Here is a 19,918-nt window from a genome sequence, read left to right as displayed (position 1 = left end):
CTGGATATATTGTACTTTCATGCCCTGTGTTTGCCTAGCAGATACCTTGTCCTGTTGGAAAGGATGTGCTGTCTTCAGTTTTTTCAGAATCCTCCCAATACATTTGTAGATGAATCTTTTTCTATGGATCGTTTCCGAAATCACCAATCTTTCAAGAGGAATCATCTTCATTGATACATTTTCCAATGTATGGTGGATGATTTTTAATGATAAATCTCTCTTTTTGGAGGAGTCATTCAGATGGTTGTGTTGTGTGTAGTGTTTGTGTTGTGGGTTACTTTATGTAATAAGATCGTGGTGGTTGCCTATTCGATTGGCTTTCGTGCGAGCTACATTTTGGAGAATTGTGGTGATGGGGTCGTGATTGGATAGTTGAAGATGTTGATGCAGAAGCAGAAGAATCAACCTCTTATATCCTTTACAAGTTTATTGTGATTTCTAGTTTTATAAGAAGTGTTAATGTATAAAGGGTTTTCCTTTCGTTATATTTTTATATCTGATATATGTGATAAGTTGGGGTCGTGGTTGAATGGACTGTCTTTGAAGATATATCGAATATTAAAGTTGAGCTTTTAAATGAATTTGTATTCCATTTTTCCTGGGTCGCGAGGACGCTTCTTTATTAAGTGTGGGGATATGTTAAGTGTTGAAATGACTTTTTTTTTGCTGATTTTTGTTGTTTTTTAGAATTGAATGGTTGATTTTATGAGATGATTGATTGATTTGGAAGTGTTTTGGATTATATTGATTATGTTTTGGAAGTTCATGATGTTTTACAGTGGAGATGTGAGGTTCTGTGATGTTCTGATAGGATCTGATTGGTTCTGTATAGCTTCTGTTTTGTTCTGATTGTCTTCTGTATGAAGCATGGATTGATGATTGATGAAGATTGAGATTGTTTGAAAGCTTATTGAATGGTTTTTGAGAGTTCGGAATGGTTTGAGTATGAGTTATGAGGTTTTATTGACCTTCTGTAAGCTTCTGTAGATCTTCTGTAGAGCTTCTGTCTCTATATTGTCTCTGTACTGTAGTTGTTCTGGTACTGTACTGTGACTGTTCTGTATGCTTCTGTATGTGTTCTGATGGATGAGAGTGTAGCTTGGGGAAGTTTTCTAGCCTTGGAAAGAGGTGAATACAAGTGCAAAAGAGCTAAAAGAAGTGAAAGAAGTAGCTGCTGAAGACTCAAGTAAAGACTGAAGTGAAGTGACTGTGGTGAGCTATGAAAGGACACTGTAGTGGCTCTGGTGACTCTTCATATCAAACATACCTCTTGGGAGGGGTATCCATGATCTAAGAAGGATTATTGAGGGTTATTATGAGATATTGTAGTGAGGATATGATGTACTATTGATGGAGAGAGAGAGAGAGAGTGAGTCAAAGATAACCAAATCTACTAAAACAGAGTGATTGTATATGAGAGATTGAGAGAGAAGACTATGAAGATATTGAAGATGACTGAAGTGAAGTGACTGAAGTGACTGAAGTGAAGTGACAGTGTCCTTTCAGAGCTCACCACAGTCACTTCACTTCAGTCTTTACTTGAGTCTTCAACAGCTACTTCTTTCACTTCTTTTAGCTCTTTTGCACTTGTATTCACCTCTTTCCAAGGCTAGAAAACTTCCCCAAGCTACACTCTCATCCATTAGAACACATACAGAAGCATACAGAACAGTCATAGTACAGTACCAGAACAGCTACAGTATAGAGACAATACATAGACAGAAGATCTACAAAAGGTTACAGAAGGTCAACAAAACCTCATAACTCATACTCAAACCATCCAAACTCTCAAAAACTATTCAATAAGCTTTCAAACAATCTCAATCTTCATCAATCATCAATCCATGCTTCAACAGCTAACAATCAGAACAAAACAGAAGGTGTATACAGAACCAATCAAAACCTATCAGAACATCACAGAACCTCACATCTCCACTGAAAAACATTATGAACTTTCAAAACATAATCAATATCATCCAAAACACTTTCAAACCAATCAATCATCTCATAAAATCAACCATTTAACTCTCAAAACAACAAAAATCAGCCAAAAAATAGACCATTTCAATACTCAACATATCTCCACACTTAATAAGGAAGCGTCCTCGTGACCTAGGAAAAAGGGAATACAAGTTCATTCAAAAGCTTAACTTTGATCTTCAATAAATCTTCAAAAACACTCCATCCAACCACGACCCCCAACTTATCACCTGTATCTGATATAAAAATACAACAAAAGGAAAACCCTTTATACATTAACACTTCTTATCAAACTAAAAATCACAACAAACTTGTAAAGGATATAAGAGGTTGCTTATTCTGCTTCTGCATCAGCATCTTCAACTATCCAACCACGATCCCATCACCACAATTCTCCAAAATGTAGCTCCTACGAAAGCCAATCGAATAGGCAACCACCACGATCTTATTACATAAAGTAATCCACAACACAAACACTACACACAATACAATCATCTGAATGACTCCTCCAAAAAGAGAGTTTTATCATTAAAAATCATCCACCATACATTGGAAAATGTATCAATGAAGATGATCCCTCTTGAAAGATTGGTGATTTCGAAAACAATCCATAGATAAAGATTCATCTACAAATGTCTTGGGAGGATTCTGAAAAAACTGAAGATAGCACATCATTTCCAACAGGACAAGGTATATGCTAGGCAAACATAGGGCATGAAAGTATAATACATCCAGTTGCTGGGAATCAATGTTCACATTAACATTCATGCACAACTTTGGAATAGGCTTTAAATCATTATGAGAATGCCTATGCATATACGCCAGGTATCAAGCAAAATGAGCAGTCAATCTCACCTAAGGATCCAGAGACTTTGAATATTGGTGAGCAAAATGAATATAGTTCTGGTATGCTTGATTGGCAGCTATCCATTCTCCTGGAATTATGGGTCAGTTTATCTGAGGTCATGTAAGAGAATCATTCGAGCTCCATCCCCTTCTTCTGGAAATCTGATGATCAAACCCATCATAGTCACTAATCAACTGAGGTGGTTGAGATATAGAAGTGGCAGGAGATGGAAGTGGAATAAGGAAAAGTGGATGAAGAGATGGGTAGGCAAAATCATAAAAGGAGGAATAATTTAAAGGAGTGACTGAAAATTGTAGGGAATCACTTAGGAAGGGTGTTAACTGATAAATAAGAAAGGTAGAAGGTACATGAATGGATGGAGAAGGACATGGTGGAGAAGGGGAAAATACTCTATCCTCGATAAAAGAGCAGTATGTAAATATGGGAATTTGAGGAAAAGATTGAGGTTGGAAAAGAAGGGGTAAGATGGTTGTGGAATTGGTTTGATAGAGGGAAAGATATATATCATAACGATGAGCCATTTGTTGGTAATACAGTAGGGTAGAAATAGAAGGACCTAAGATAGATCTTCTCTGATAGGCATAAAAAAAGGTAGAATCAAATGGATTATGTTTGGAAAGATAAGCTAAGAGATCCACCCTCAATTGGTTAGTGCTCTGGATATAGGTAGGGGCTGTGTTCTGTCTTTGATTCAGGACCACAGAATCAATCATGATATGCCAGGAATTATCAGGGCAAGTAGCCACTTTGGAGGGGTAACTCTGAAACATGTCATCTATTCACAACTCCAAATGGTTGACATACAAAACAGCTTGTAAAACCACGTCTCCCACATACCAAGCCATATTCACTTCATCTGGAATCAACAAATCTCCTCGTAGATACATATATGACATCAACATGGTATCGGTCGTGACAGAATCTTCAAACACCATACGGACCATCTCTGTCAGCAACTCAAGAGACCAAGTCCCACTCCAACCATCCTCTGGAAGAGGAAGATCCATCGTGGAAAGCTTCATGTAGAAGACCAACTTCTGTAATTGATAGTGGACAAAGAAAGAATGATTCGGAGGATCGTATTCCTGAAACTGCTCAAATGAAGACCATAGCAAATCCATTCGAGATTGTAATCTTTCCACTTTATCTTGGAAGAGAGGATACAAGATAGCCTGTCTCTGAAGAGCTGCCAAGTCCTGCTGTGAGAGATAAGGGATCAAGGGAACATAAGGACTTGGAGGAACAGACCGTGACTTTGCCAGTTGATCTTGCAACTGCTTGATTTGGGAAGCTTGTGATTCCACTGTGTCATTAGCAGTCTGTAAGGCTGAAAGTTTGACATCTAAAAGAGTTTGGAACTCTTGCGCTTCTGTGGACATGCTCTTCTTACACAAGGTAGCCTGTCTCTGAAGAGCGGCCAAGTCCTGCTGTGAGAGAGAAGGGATCAAGGGAACATGAGGACTTGGAGGAACAGACCGTGACTTTGCCAGTTGATCTTGCAACTGCTTGATTTGGGAAGCTTGTGATTCCACTGTGTCATTAGCAGTCTGTAAGGCTGAAAGTTTGACATCTAAAAGAGTTTGGAACTCTTGCGCTTCTGTGGACATCCTCTTCTTCTCCTTTGAGAGGCTAGTAACATCTGATCAAGCCCCTATTAACTGAATCTTTAAAGAATATATCTCATCTCTTTGGATTGCAATCAGTTGGGTTTGTTGCTCCATTTGCTTAAACAAATCTGCTAGGGTATCCTTAGCAGAGGCTAACTCAGATGTTGCCTTATGCAACTGGTTCTTAGATTGCATCAGTTCTTCATAAAAGGAAGCGTACAGCTGTTGAACACAGGCTGTCACTGATAGTTTAATGGAACTCTGAATGTCTTTACATAGGAAAGGAATGGCATTTCCCAAGACTAGATTGTTCAATGAGGGGACTGATATGTCCAATGAACCTTCTCGATGTGCTCTGAACACGTTATTATATGTGAGATAACCAAGGAGATCACTACCTGAGGTAGCAGGAATGGGCACGGAAGGAAGAACTGAAGGAGCTTTATCTGCTACCCGCTTCAAGCGTTTGCACTGTATGACTAGGGGAGGCGGAGAATCTAAATCCTCTATATCAATTGGTTCTGACTCATTTGAAGGTGGAGGAGGAGGTACTGGATCAGATGGAGGAGGTGGAGGCACACTCTTCTGTAAACTTAAGTAGGTCAAGAAGGCACACAAGTACGATCCATAGGTGACATTGGTAACATTGCCCCTGGTGACTTTGACGAAATGTTGATCCATCTTAGTGAGTAGGTAAATGCTCCAGTCAATAGCTACTCCTTTTAACACCATCCTTGAAACTTTAAAGAGCTCTTCGGACAAGTAATGGGATGGCGTTTTTGCATGCATAAACCTGTCTTGGAGAAACTGATAGACCAACTTCCACACAAGATCAGTGATAATGGAAAAGGAAACTCCTGAAGAGTTGATCACATTCTTAATATCCAGAATTTTCCTGGTCTATTTTTGTAACAGCTTTAAAATCTCTTCGTTAGAGAAAAGCTGGCGAGTTGTAACAAAGGGTTTACCTTTGGAGGGAAGAGACAGAGCCTTCCCGAGGCCTCGAGGTGTCAAAGTCATGGAAGTACCCTGGACCAGTCCCGACTTCTTGCTATAGGAGGCCAGAAACTCGTGACACATCGATGGATCCTCTGGAAGCAATGGAAAAAAGGCAGCCACAAAAGTGGCGAGTCTCGCCTTCGTGAGAGGCTCAAAAGTGAGTAGGGAAGAGTAATCCCTACTGACTAGTGGGACATACTGGATAGGGGGAGGAGCGTGAGGCGGCGTCATTCAAATGGTTACACACACACACCACAACACAGACAAACAAAGAGAATGCCTACAAAGCAACAGACAAAAACCAAGGATAAGATATCAACGAAAGTGATAAAACGTGACTCGACCAACTATCCCTAAGCAAACCACAGCCTAGAAAAAATTCGACATGACCTCGACATATGCGACCGAAAGCTTCATGCTATGCAACATGCAAACACCCAAATCCCCGTATCAGGCAATAAAGAAAAAAAACTACACACCATACCCTTAACCGTAACAAAGAAACTGAACCAAAACATAACAACCCACACATATCAGAACCACAACTTTGATAATCAGGTTTGACTATGGAGAGAACTCCAAAGACTTCGCATACCCATCCCACGAAACGAGTTTATTAAAAAGGGAAAATAAGTGCAGTGAAGGAAAATTAATTTAATGAAATGTTTATTTTAATAAATTATTAAGAAATGGGTGAGTTTTTATTAAGTGATAAACCTTGTCAAGAAAACGGTGGTTCCTTCTTAAAATTTTAATTACCAATTATTAGGTTAAAGGGGTGCTTTAATCCGAATCCCGGACTTCGATACCCAGACTGGGTCTCTAAATACGAATTCATTTATCAAAAATTAAGGTGCCAATTATTAGGTTAAAGGGGTGCCTTAATCCGAATCCCGGACTTCGATACCCAGACTAGGTCTCTAAATGCGAATTTATTTATTAAAAATTAAGGTGATGAGTGTTTTTTTGCCAACGTGTCTGGTTCATTTTAATTAAAATATTAAAGTGCCTCTTAAGTATACTTAGCGCGTGCTAAGTGAATGGTTGGATAATTTTTATTAAAAAATTGTGTGTTTAAAGCGAATGCGCGTACCATGGTGGTGTTTAGGGTTCATTGTAATAATTAACCGTGAATTTTGGGGTAGCAAAAAAAAATAAAAATAAAAAAGAGAAAATACCTGGTAGTGGGTGAATGCAATGAATGCGCTCTTCTTAATCCCAAAAATATCTGGATTTTTTTAGAGATTTTCAGTTGGTGTTTTGAATGAAAAATGATTTTTTATGAATTTAGGTGTTTAATGAAATATTTTTACAGCTTAGAAAATATGCCAAAAATAAGTAAAAATATGAATAGAAATTTTAAGAATTCTGTGTAATTAATTTGGAATTTTTTTACCATTTTTAAATGAAAATTTTTCATTTTTGGGTATTTTTAAAAGAATTTCTAATTTTAAAATGTTTCTGAAATTTGTGTTTTTATGAAATTTGCAGGTTAGAAAAAATATGGCAATTTACTACAGAAAGATTGGAAAATTTTTAAGATTTTTTTTTTTGGTGAATTTTAAGTGTTTTTTAAATTTTCAATGTATTTTGAGAGTTTTTGGGTTTTTGAATTGGAAATCCGGGAATATACCCAGAAATAGACTGCGTGGCAACTGCATGTGAACAGCCGGTTGCACACCACCGCACGGACCAGCTAATGCGCGTCCCCGCGCGTGAACATTCGCGAATGGTCTCTCGCACACAATCCCGAGCAATCACAATCACCCACACGCGCGTGTGTCTTCCAAGGGCTGAGAAAAGGGGCATGCGGGTTCTGGGGGTGTGGTTGGGGCTTACGGAGGGGGGAAGGGTCTGTTGGTGTGCCTGTGGGGGGAAAGGGGGCCTACAGAGGGTAGGGGGTTTGGTGGTGGGACTGGGGGCTTGGGTGGGGATAGAGGGAATGTGTAATGGTGGGGGAAAGGGGGCTTAAATGGGGGGGTTGGTGTGTGTTTGCAGGGAGGATAGTGGTTTGGTGTGCTTGGGGGGGAAGGGGGGCTTAGAGGAAGATTAAGTATGTGTGTGTGTGAATGTGGGGCTTGCATGGGGGTATGTGTGTGGTGGGAAGGGAGGCTTGTGTGAGGGGTGTGGGTGGGTAGTGTGTGTTGGGCACGTGGAGGGGAAGTCAACGGGGCCACAGGGAGGGCGACGACAGGTGAGGACGGGCGCAGGCGTTTGGCGGCGGGGCTCCACGGCGATGGCGCAGACGGCTACAGGGCGCGGGCGCCATGTGGCAACGAGGTGGGGAGGTCAACGGGCACCGTGGCGTGGTACAAGGCGGGCACAGGGCCACGTTAGCGACACGCCATGCGACAGGGCCACAGGCGGTGGCACAAGGTGCCTGTGGGCCACAGGGCGGTGGCCAGAGACCACGGGGCGCAACGCACGGCGGCTACAGGGCGGCACAGGGCGGGGCAGCGGCCGTCGGCGTCAGAGGAGGGGTGCACGGCATGCATGATGAAGAGAAGAGGGAGGGGTGGCAAGGGGTGGAGGAGAGGAGGGAGGGAGGAGAGGAGGAGGAGAAGAGAGGAATGAGGAGGAGAAGGGAAAGGAGGAGGACGGAAGGGGAAGGAAGAAGAAGGAGATGGAGGTGGAGGAGGAGGAGGGCATGACACGCAGGGAGAAGGGAGAGGGAGAGAGGGAGGGAGGTGGTTGGGGGGGGAAGGGTCGGGGAGAGAGAAGGGTGGGGTGGGGGGATAGGGAAGGGTGTGGGGGGGTGCCCGAGGGGAAGGGTATGGGGAGGGTGCCCGAGGGGTGGGTGGTAGGAGGGGCCCATGGGATGGGGGTGCCCAGGGGAAGGGTAGGGGAAAGGGGGTGGGGGTGGGGGCGGTGCCTGAGGGGTGGGGTGCCCATAAAAGAGAGGCGTACCCCCGTCCCGCGTGCGTGCGTGAGGCGGGGTAAAAAAATTTACTGTAACGGGATCCAAATAGCGTCGGGATGGTGGTACGGAACACGCAGACGCGATCGGGGTGCGTAGAGACGCATAAAATTGAAAACGGGCGCGTTCACGTGCGGGACGAGACGCGCAAAAACATGTAAAAAGAAAGAAAAATGAATAACTCCGAATCTGGTCATCAAAACGAAATATCGTAAAAACAAAAAGTGGGCAGGATGGCAGGGGGAAGACAGGAAAAATGTGGAACGGGGGTTCCGAGGGAAAGACAGGGCAGTCACATGCAAAAAACGCAAAAACGGGTCCAAAAACGCAAATGAAAATTAATATCAGAAGATCCGTGCATCGGAACAAGGTGCAAAAAAAAGGAAAAATGCGCAGAAAGATGTGCCTGACAATCCTATCATGTCAAAACATAGTTCCGACTGAGATAAGACGCGTTCATGTGGGAAAAACCCAAAAAACAGACCCGAAAATGGAAGCGGAAATTAATATTGGACGAACCGCTCGTTGGAATGTCATGCAGTAAAAAGAAAAAATGTCCGCAGGAAGGGAGGGTATAGGGTGGTCATGTCAAAATGCAGTTCCAGTGGAAGTAGGAGGGGTTCACATGCGAAAACACCAAAAATACATTCGAAAACACATTTAAAAATTAATAATTAAAAATCCAGAAGTCGAAAGAGGGTGGAGGAAAAAGGAAAAAGGTGGGGGAAGGTGTGGGAGACACGGTTGTCAAATCAAATTGGATTTTCAATGGAAACATGCCAGGTTCACATGGAAAAATGTCAAAAAGACGCACGAAAAAGTCTTTAAAAAATCGCAAAATTAATATTGGATAAACTGTGCATCGAAAGGACACGGAGTAAAAAGAAAAAATATTAGGGAGAAAGTGGTTGTCAGGGTGATGAAGTCGGATCATCGTTCCGAAGCAAGCAAAGCGCATTCACATGGAAAACCGGCTAATGTGCGCAAAATGCGTCAAAAATTAATAACGCGAAAACGGTGCACCGAAACAGGGGTAGATAAAAAGGAAAAATGGGCAGGTCAAAGGGAGGAACAGGTTTGTAAAGTCAGATTGGAAGTCCGCTGAACGTAAGATGTATTCACATGGCCGAACAGCAAAATAATGGAATTAAGGAGAACTGCAAGGGAACAACCCCGAGGGTGGGTGGAAAATGAACGAGTGGCTGGGAAGGGACCCCATTAGGGTAAAAGCAAGTCATGGCATAGAGGCATTAGCAGGTTGAGACATATGTAGAAGGGTATGCAATGTAGACGCGTAGGGACGCGTCCCCACACTTAAAACCTTAACGGGTAGGGATAACCGAGCAACAGGGACCTAGGACCACACAACAGACCAATCGCTAATGTCTCCACACTTAAACGTCACGGAGAAACATAAGTGGTAGGGTTAGAAAAACTTGGCCCATGTTGTTGAGGATCAAGGTTGATTGTCGATTGGCACGTTCGGTGTTGTTGTCGGCTGCAGGAGGTACCAAGGTTCACTCCAGCACACGTCCGTCATGGCAGGGACCACGCAGCAGCACCCAGGGAGATAGCTGGTTGAAGGAATTGCAGGAAATTCGTTGATGGCAAGAGATATTGCACTCAACTCACAGTCACTCAAATGGAATGAAATAGCAGTCACTCATCCCATGACTAATATGACTCGATGAATAATGATTAAAATCCATATCGCACTTCCCATTGAGAAATCGACAAGGGGGATGGTGTAGAGGGAGTATGCCAGGGTGCACAATTGATGGTGCATCAGTGCGTCCAATCCGTCGAGCATAGATGCAAGGAGGAAGGCAAGGGAGCCTTACAGTGCAGTGTACAGAACAGGGTGGCGTGTCCTGTGATGACGGTCGAGACCCACCCCGTGGGTGCATAGGGAAACGGGAACGTACCTGACTCCAAGGGTCGTAACGTCCCTCAATTTCACCTCTCGGTAATTGATTGAAAAAACTCCAGTCACACTCAGCCCACCCTCCGTCTCATGCTCTGTTGATAGATACAGGAGGGCAGCCCTTTCCTGAAACCCATTGATGTAATCCTCATAGTCACTTGTGCAAAGGTTATATGCCTTGTGCGCATGGGATGGTGCAACTGTGCATCCCACCCTGTGTTGGCATACGGTACGAGAAGAAAGGCCAGGGAGCCTGAAAGTGCAGTGTACAGAAACAGATTGTGCTTTGTGCATTAAGAGGCCCATCCTGTGCGTGCAACACTCCATTCACACTTCTCACCTCTTATTTGATTTGAAGAGAAAAGACTAGTCACTCGCCCCACCCTCTCTCACTCTGTTAATAGCTATAGATGGCAATCCATACTCACTTTCCCATCCAGTTAGGATGAAAGCTCACATCACTCGATTGTTTGTCGATGAAGATCGCGTCGTCAGTTGTTGAAGAGGCGTACCCAGGGAGGCAGCCATCAAATCGAACATTGTGTTGGATAGGACATGTCGTCTGCTAGAGGATAGTCAAACACTATGCAGAGAGACCCAAGACATAACGTATCAAGGGAGGCAGCTTCAGAACTGGATCCCGAGGATGTTAACTGATGAATCCACTTTTTGGACTGCTGGGTGTTGCTACCTTTTCCACAGACAGCTTCTCGCCCAAGGGTGTTTGCCACCTTTTCTTAGAATGAGACCTGGTATGACAGGGAATTGCTTCCTTTTCTCCCATTACAGTTTTGTTTTCGTTTTTCTTATCTTTTTCTTTTCTTTTCTTGTTTTCCCCTATTCCCGAGGGTGTCTCCATCTTCTCTCAAAGAATAGGTCGGCATGACAGGGACCTAAGTCCTTTTCTCCCATGACCGATATGTATATATATATATATATATATATATATTGTTTCTTAATTCTTTTGAATTAAGTAAGGGAATGGTGGAAATACAATTTGTCAGAACCCACCTTGCCTCTATCGTGGGTGGAAAATAGAGGATAAGAGATCAGGGCTGGAAGATGGGGTTGAGGGGAGAGAGGGTTGCGTCCACCTTATCAGGAGTGGCTGAAGAACGGCTATCAGAAGTAGCATCATAAAAGTGATAGTGCCACGCCAACGAGGGAAAGGATCAGGTGACCGTGATTGTCAAGATCCCCAAGGAGGGAAGTACTTCTTCAGGCGATATCCATTGATTAGGAAGGGATCATCAGAGGCATCAACGGTCTGCACTTGGATAGAGCCATTAGGGTTGACAGCAAGTACCTTATATGGGCCCATCCACCGTTGTTGGAGCTTGCCAGGAAACTTGCCAAATCGTGAATCATAGGCTAGGACCAAATCACATTCCTTGAACTCCTTATGCTTGATGAAGCTATCATGGTAAGCCTTGCGTGGCTTCCATGCACTGTAGAGCCATCCTGCGAGTTTCATCCAAATATTTCAGGTGCAGGAGACGGCGTTGCAGTGAATCATCGTCCCCCAAACACTCTTTGATAGCCACTCGCAAATAGGGTAATTCCAGTTCAACAGGGAAAACAGCTTCTGTACCATACACCAGCTGAAAAGGAGTCTGTCATGTTGCTGCTTTATGGGAGGTTCTGTACGCCCAGAGGGCTTCTGTAAGTCAATCATCCCAGTCACGAGATGTGCGGCAATCGTTCTTGTCAGAATCGAGCGGAGGATGCGATTGGTAACTTCAACTTGGCCATTGGCTTTGGGATAGTAAGGAGTGGACTTGCAATGGCGGATCTTATACAACTCTGTCAACTCTTCCATGACTTTGTTAATGAAATGAGTGCCTCTGTCACTTACTAGCTCTAAGGGACTGCCAAAACAGGTGATGATATTCTCATACATGAACAAGGCCACGTTGTTACCATCGTCCCACTTTAGGGCTTTAGCTTCACTCCACTTTGTAACATAATCCGTACATACGAGGATGTATCGGTTCTGATTCCTTCTGGTGGGAGGATCGATTGGGCCTACGAAGTCGATGCCCCACTTCTCGAAAGGCTTCAAAGGAAGGATAGGTTGCAGTGGCATGGCACTTGTTTTGGTGGGTTTTCCTGTCCTCTGATAAGCATCACATCTTTTATAGGTAATCATAGGCATCCTTGTGAATGGTCGACCACCAGTATCCTGCTAACAGAGCCTTCCTGGCTGTGGCTTCTCCTGCAAAGTGGCCTCCACATGACTCGTCATGGCAAGCCTTTTGAACAATCCCAATCTCATCTCTTGCAACACATCTTCTGACCGCTTCATCTTTGTCTTTCTTGTACAGTGCGCCGCCTAGCAGGGTGTAGGGGGCTGATTCTAACATAAGCTTCTTCCTTTTCTGACCAAAAATGCCAGGAGGGTACTGTTGGGTTGCCAACAGATTGGCAATGTCTCCATACCAGGGAGTTACAATTTCTATCCGGAATAGGGAAGCATCAGGGAGGTCTAGATCATCCTGCTCCTCGTCTTCTGTTTGAGGGATCTGTGACAGATGATCAGCCAGAACATGGGAATGACCAAGTTTGGTAATCACCTCAAAGTCGAACTCCTGGAATAGGAGCCATCTCATCATTCGTCCTTTCACATCCGCTTTGTTCATCAGGAAGGATAGGGCCTCGTGATCCACATAAAATTTAAAGTGGGTAGATAGTAGGTAGTGGCGGAACTTCTCTAGGGCAAACACCATTGCCAAGCACTCCAGCTCTGTCACTGTATAGTTTCGTTCCCTATCCGTGACTTTTCGGCTTGCGTAATAGATGGGTTGATCTAGCTTCGAGGAGTCCTTCTGGCAAAGAACTGCGCCTAAGCCTTCAATGGATGCATCAGTGTATACATGAAACTCCTTCGTCCAATCAGGAGATTGCAGAATGGGTGCCTCAATTAGACACTGCTTCAGAGTGTTGAAGGCTTTGTCACATTCTTCCGTCCAAATAAACTCTGCATCTTTCCTCAAAAGCTTGTGCAAGGAGGTTGCCTTTGTTGCAAAATGAGCTATGAACCTTCTGTAGTAATCCACATGGCCTAGGAATCCCCTCAACTGTTTGAGGTTGGTGGGTGTTGTCAAAGCGGCGATCTTTTCGATTTTTGCAAGGTCTGTTTTGATATCCCTTGTGCAGAGACAATGTGGCCCAACAGAACTCTAGAAGAGATCCCAAAGATGTATTTGTCAGGGTTGAGGGAAATCCCATACTCCCGGCATCGATCAAAGCATTGTTCCAGGTGTCCCCAGTGTTCACGGATCAAACTATAGACACAGAAGTCATCCAAATATACCTCAATAAAGTCGTGCAGGTGATTTTGGAATGCAGCCATCATGACTCACTAGAAAGTAGCAGGGGCATTGCAGAGTCCAAACGGCATCACTCGGTAAGCGTAGGTCTCCCATTCTGTGGTGAAGGTTGTTTTGGACTGGTCCTCTTCTGCGATTTGGACTTGGTTGTATCCACTGAATCCATCAAGAAGGGAATAAAGCTCATGTCCTGCCACTGTGTCCAATAGTTGGTCTGTGAAAGGGATAGGAAAGTGATCTTTCTTCGTCTTGAAATTCAACTTGCGGAAATCTACACATATACGAAGCTTGCCATTCTTCTTGGGTACAACCACGATGGGTGAGACCCATTCACTATTTGCCACGGGATAGATGAACTCGGCTTCCAGAAGCTTCAACCGCTCTGCTTTTACCAATGTGGAATAATTCGGGTTTATTCGCCTCTGTCATTGCCATACTGTCTTGGCATCAGGCTCCAAGTCAATATGATGCTGACATATTGTGGGATCAATCCCTTTTAAGTTTTTGTAGGACCACGCAAATACGTCCAAATTCTCTTTCAACAAGTTGTACAAAGTTGACAACTCCTCTTCTGGTAGGCTGCTACCCACCTTCAAATGGCATTCAGTGCCATCTGCATCCACAAAAGTTAACGGCCTTTCACCTTCTACTTCACGGATGAAGGTCCCACGGACTGCTTCTGGGTACAGATCTGACTCCTTCAAGGGGGTGGTGTCCTCTTCTAATGTCCCACTAGAACCAACTTCTTCTTTTGATAGAGACTTAGGTTGCTCCTTGAGATGTTGAAATTTACCTCTTGGCTTGAAGACTCATCTTCTGATGACGCATCCAGGAACGTCACATAATAGGGACCCTTTGATGCCTGTTGGGTTTGTGGGACTGGTGCTTGTTGGCATAGTGCATCATCATCATCTTTCTTTGGCAAGGATGGTTGAGGACATCATGAGCCACTGCTGAAAGACGACTTGGTATTCTTAACCCATTTCTTATAAAGATTTTGCACATGAGAAGATCCATTTACCAGACCAAATGGTACCATCGCCATTTTGTCCCATAGCATGAGCTCGTCTGCTTCTGATGCTTCTGTAACTTCTTCATATATAACCTCTTCGGGTGGGATAGATTCTTCCATCTCACTTTCATAACCTTCTTCTTCCATATCATCTTCATCCTCTTTTGTCTCTGTCTCTAGCTCTGGCTCTGGCTCTGTCTCTGGCTCTGGCTCTCTAGGAGCTCTGTAAGAGAAGAACAGGTTCTCTGTTTCATCTTCTGCCTCTGTCTTTGGCTCTGCTATGGCCATGTAACAGGGAGAGTAGTACATCTATGCTTCTATCTCAGTGTCAGAAGTAATTTCGGCAATCGTTCCTAGTTCAGGCAAGAAGTATTCTCCCATTGACAGGGACTTTGCATAGTTTGGGAGTCGGCTTACAGTATCCACTGATAAGGAACGTGCCACTGTTTTCTTGGGAAGGATTTGTTTGACAGCATCTTCGTCTACTGATGTTCCATCTGTAGCCTCATTAGGGGAGTCAGAAGATAATTCCAAGGAGGTGGATCCATGTCCTTTTTGAGCACCATATAGCTTCAGCACCACTTTATTAGGTCCTCTACCCAAGGTCAAAGTTCCTTTGAACCAATCCGTCCTTGCTCTGGCTTCAAAAACCCATGGTCTACCCAGTAAGAGTGGGTAGGATGTACCATAAGAGTTTGGCTTCACCACCAGATATGTTAGCCAATAATCTTTTCCAGCCACCACTGTAGTCTTCACATATGGGAGAATGCCCAAAGGCTTGATCCTACTCTAATCTGCTAGTCTGATGAGCCATTGGGTTGGTTGTACACCTTGTAGGCCTAGATCCTTCATTGTCACATCCGTCATAATGTTCACTGATGAACCACCATCAATCAGTGCATTTGCAATAAAGCAGCCTTCTATCCACACGCTAGTCTCTGGGGTACTTGGATGTAGGAAGGCGTTAGCCACATCCACTTCTTTTACAAGCTCTAGAGCTTTGTTGGACTTTGTTGCTGTTGAGGAAGCAATCCTTAATCCACGTCTTCTTGTTAGTATACTTTTGAACCGTTTTCGGCAACTGGGAGATAGCATCAATAATTGTCGGAATGTGAGGTTTGGTTTAAAGGTATCTAGATCTCTGACCCGATAGTATTCCTTAATGGAATCCATTGGCTTTCCTAACTGGTTAGGGAATGGGGCAACACCCACTTTCATTTTCCTTTTTTGTTCCAACAAGGGAATTATGGGGACTTCTTTTGCCACTTGTAGCACTTCCTCCTCGTCTATCTCCTAGACCTCTGGTCCTGTCTCTGGAACTATCTTTGTGACTCTCTGTGGCACTGTGGTGCTCTGTACGGCACTATCAGGCTCTGTTCTGTTCTGTTCTTCTGGTGGAAGATTGAACTTCACTGTTTTGGCAGGAGGATTATTTTCTTTTTGGATAGGTGGTTCCTTCTTCTTTGCACGCGTGATAGCATCAACTTCCAATTCCACTAAATTGGAGGTAGGCTCTTGGGCCTTGACCGGACTATCCGTAGCACTATTTTTCACTAGGGCTGGGCTTGGACAGTCTTTTGCAGTGTGGCCTTCTCCTTTGCATCGACTGCATAAGGGCTTGTAATCCACTGACCTTCTGGGATTTGGACAATTTGGTGAAATGTGTCCATTTTCTCCGCATTTGTAACACTCTACTTCTAATCTCTGACCACCACCAGACTGTCTTCCTCTGTAACTTTGAGAGGGAAATCTTCTAGATCCGAAATTAGGACCAAACTCTCTAGGCTTGGGTCCAATATCTTGTGTTGTCATTTTGGATTCCAACAAGTTGAATCTTGCGTCTTCTTCCTTCCTTCTCCTATCATGCATCTCCTTCAAAGAGCAAATATCCTCTGTATGGTTCTTCCGCAAACAATAGGAACAGAAAGCTCTAGGAATGGTTGATTTTCGTATACATTCAGTGGCTAAATGGCCTGCTTGATGACACTTATCACACCAAGTATTTGACCGCATCACATCTCTTCCTGCTCCTGCCACATTGGATATGCTAGTAGTATTCACTTTCAGCGTCTGTAGTTGCTCTGTAATTACATCCATCAACTCCTTTTTTATATTTGCAACTGAGTTGGATAAGTAATCCTTCAAGCTTTCTCCTCCTAAGGTACTGGCAGTAGGGTTTTGAGGAGTCTCTGTAATCACTGCATAAACAGGTTGGACTGGTACAGAGGGATCTTTGTTCTGGTTCTGGTTCTGATTCAGAGCTCCTATTTGAACTGTTGGCTGTTGGCTCCAGTTGGTAGGGTTCCACTGTTGCTGCTGATTTGACATTATAAAAATTGGTTGGGACCATTGTTGTTGTGGTTGAACCATCATTTGAGGCATTGATTGTGGCCATTGTGGATTTGGTGCACTGTACTGTGATACTGGGGGTATCTGTTGGTAGCGGTAGGGGACAGTCCCTGAGACTGCATTCCGTGGGTACATCATTCCTGGCATCACAGGAGGTAGAACTCCTCTTCCTGGATTCATCGCCAATCTAGTTTCCACTTTATCGTACAGTCTTGCACCTTCTATTGCAGCTTACAGTGTGGCTGGTCTTTGCAGCTCCACAAACTTACGGACTTCTGGTTGTAATCCTTTCAGAAACACCCCCTTCTGAATGCCATCATCTAGATTATGGTTAGTCTATCTCTTTAGGATGGATTCCATTCGTGAGACATAAGCTTCTACTCTTTCTCTAGAGGACTTAGGTTCATAAATTTCTCTCGCATCCGCTCTTCAAAACCTTCACGTCTGAATTTAGTGAGGAAGGCCAACTTCAGGTCGTCCCATGTGCCAAAAGTTCATGCTGCTTGTCTCTTATACCACTGAAACGCCGCGCCCTTGAAAGTGGCGGGGAATATTGCTAAACAATGCTTAGGGGTTCTGGCATTATTAGCCACACATGCTACCATAAACTCTGCTACATGAAGATCGGGGTCTTCATTGTAATCTCCCTTAAAAACTGGCAACGGGACTACATTCGCTGGCTTGTCATCAATATTTCCAGGACGGATCTGGCTTGGAAGTGGACCTCCAGCAGGAGGAGGAAGGGCTTGATGTGCCATTAGGACTTTTGTAAAGAGTTCCGCAAGGGCGTCAAAGGCGGCTTCTGCTGCAAGGTCGGTCTCAGCTTTGATTTTTGCTTTCTCTCTTCTCACGTACTTGTGGACTCATTCTAACGCTTGCCTCTTTATTACGTCATTCATCAGGGGGTTGGCTCCACTATGTTGTTAGTGCTCCACAGAGGGATAACAGAAGGCTTCAGTCTTGAGAGGACTCTCTTGCCAACATTTCTTCTACTTCTTCCTTTTCAACGTCTCTGAATTCTGCTTTCATGCCACTACACAGAGGAAGGTATTCGGTTCTGAAGGTGTCAAAATGCATACGTCTAAGCATTGTAGTGGTGCCATCATCATAGTAATGCCAACTTCTGATGGTTTCAACAGTGTATGTTGTGAAAAACACTCTACCAACTTCCGGTGGCTTGCTAATTGAACAAGCAGAAGATTATCAAAACACCAAGCATCCCACGTATCTTGCTATTGAGCATCTACGAACAAATTCCAACTCTTTTCCTTCTTGTCTTTGTGAACCTCTACAGACCAAGACTTCTGAAGCTTCTTCACAATCTCCCACTTGATGATGTCTGGAAACTTTTCAATGAATGTCAAATCTTTCATGGATGGTCATTCTCTCTATTTCTGCTCTTCAGTTTATTCCCAAACAGTTTGCCACCAAGATGCAAGTTTCTGCTGCTTCAATAGGAAGAGGAAATTGTCCATCACATAGAGCATGCATCATGATGGTAATGTGTTTCCGCCATTGTGGGATGAACTTCTTGTGGAAAGTGGCTTTGATTATGAGAAATTTCAACTCTTCAATGGAAGAAGGAACTTTACAAACATCCATTGAATTTTTCTCTTCTTGGCAATGCCCTTTCCTTCATTTTCAGTCTCTTCTGGTGCTTGTTGATGGCCAGATTCCCCGGCTGCGCAAAAAAAACATGGAGCCCCAAGAGGAACACCAAGGAAAAGGGAATTCTCTTACAAGAAAATCTATCTTGTAACATCAACAAGCTTTTTTATTAAGTTTTATATGATCACAATGAAGAAAAGAACACCAAGCAGCACAACAAATCTTCATGCAATATCATATAGATCTTCCACGGGTTTGATAAAATCAACCATATTCTTCAATATCTTCATAAAATCCATCAATGGAACAAAAAAAGCAAAGGAATACACCATCTTTGAATGGAAATACATCACATAGTATTCATCTTCAATATCTTCATAGTCTTCTCTCTCAATCTCTCATATACAATCACTCTATTTTAGTAGATTTGACTATCTCTGACTCTCTCTCTCTCTCTCCATCAATAGTACATCATATCCTCACTATAATCTCTCATAATAACCCTCAATAATCCTTCTTAGGTCGTGGATACCCCTCCCAAGAGGTATGTCTGATATGAAGAGTCACCAGAGCCACTACAGTGTCCTTTCATAGCTCACCACAGTCACTTCACTTCAGTCCTTACTTGAGTCTTCAACAGCTACTTCTTTCACTTCTTTTAGCTCTTTTGCACTTGTATTCACCTCTTTCCAAGGCTAGAAAACTTCCCCAAGCTACACTCTCATCCATTAGAACACATACAAAAGCATACAGAACAATCATAGTACAGTACCAGAACAGCTACAGTACAGAGACAGAAGCTCTATAGAAGATCTACAGAAGGTTACAGAAGGTTAACAAAAACTCATAACTCATACTCAAATCATTCCAAACTCTCAAAAACTATTCAATAAGCTTTCAAAAAATCTCAATATTCATCAATCATCAATCCATGCTTCATACAGAAGACAATCAGAACAAAACTGAAGCTATACAGAAGGCATACAGAACCAATCAGAACATCACAGAACCTCACATCTCCAGTGAAAAACATCATGAACTTCCAAAACATAATCAATATCATCCAAAACACTCTCAAAATACTTCCAAACCAATCAATCATCTCATAAAATCAACCATTCAGCTCTCAAAAACAACAAAAATCAGTCAAAAAGAGAAAAATTTTCAAGATTTTTTTGTATTTTTTTTGTGAATTTTAAGTATTTTTTAATGTTTTTTTAAATTTTCAATGTATTTTAAGGATTTTCGGATTTTTGAATTGGAAATCCATGAAAATATACCCAGAAATAGACTGTGTGGCAGCTGCGTGTGAACAGCCGGCTACA

The sequence above is a fragment of the Lygodium microphyllum genome, chromosome 20, assembly GCF_053477565.2.
Source record: "Lygodium microphyllum isolate KBCC chromosome 20, Lygodium_microphyllum_v1.1.10, whole genome shotgun sequence".
NCBI lineage: Eukaryota > Viridiplantae > Streptophyta > Polypodiopsida > Schizaeales > Lygodiaceae > Lygodium > Lygodium microphyllum.
The sequence above is the reverse complement of the archived record's forward strand: the minus strand, read 5'-3'. Positions refer to the sequence as shown.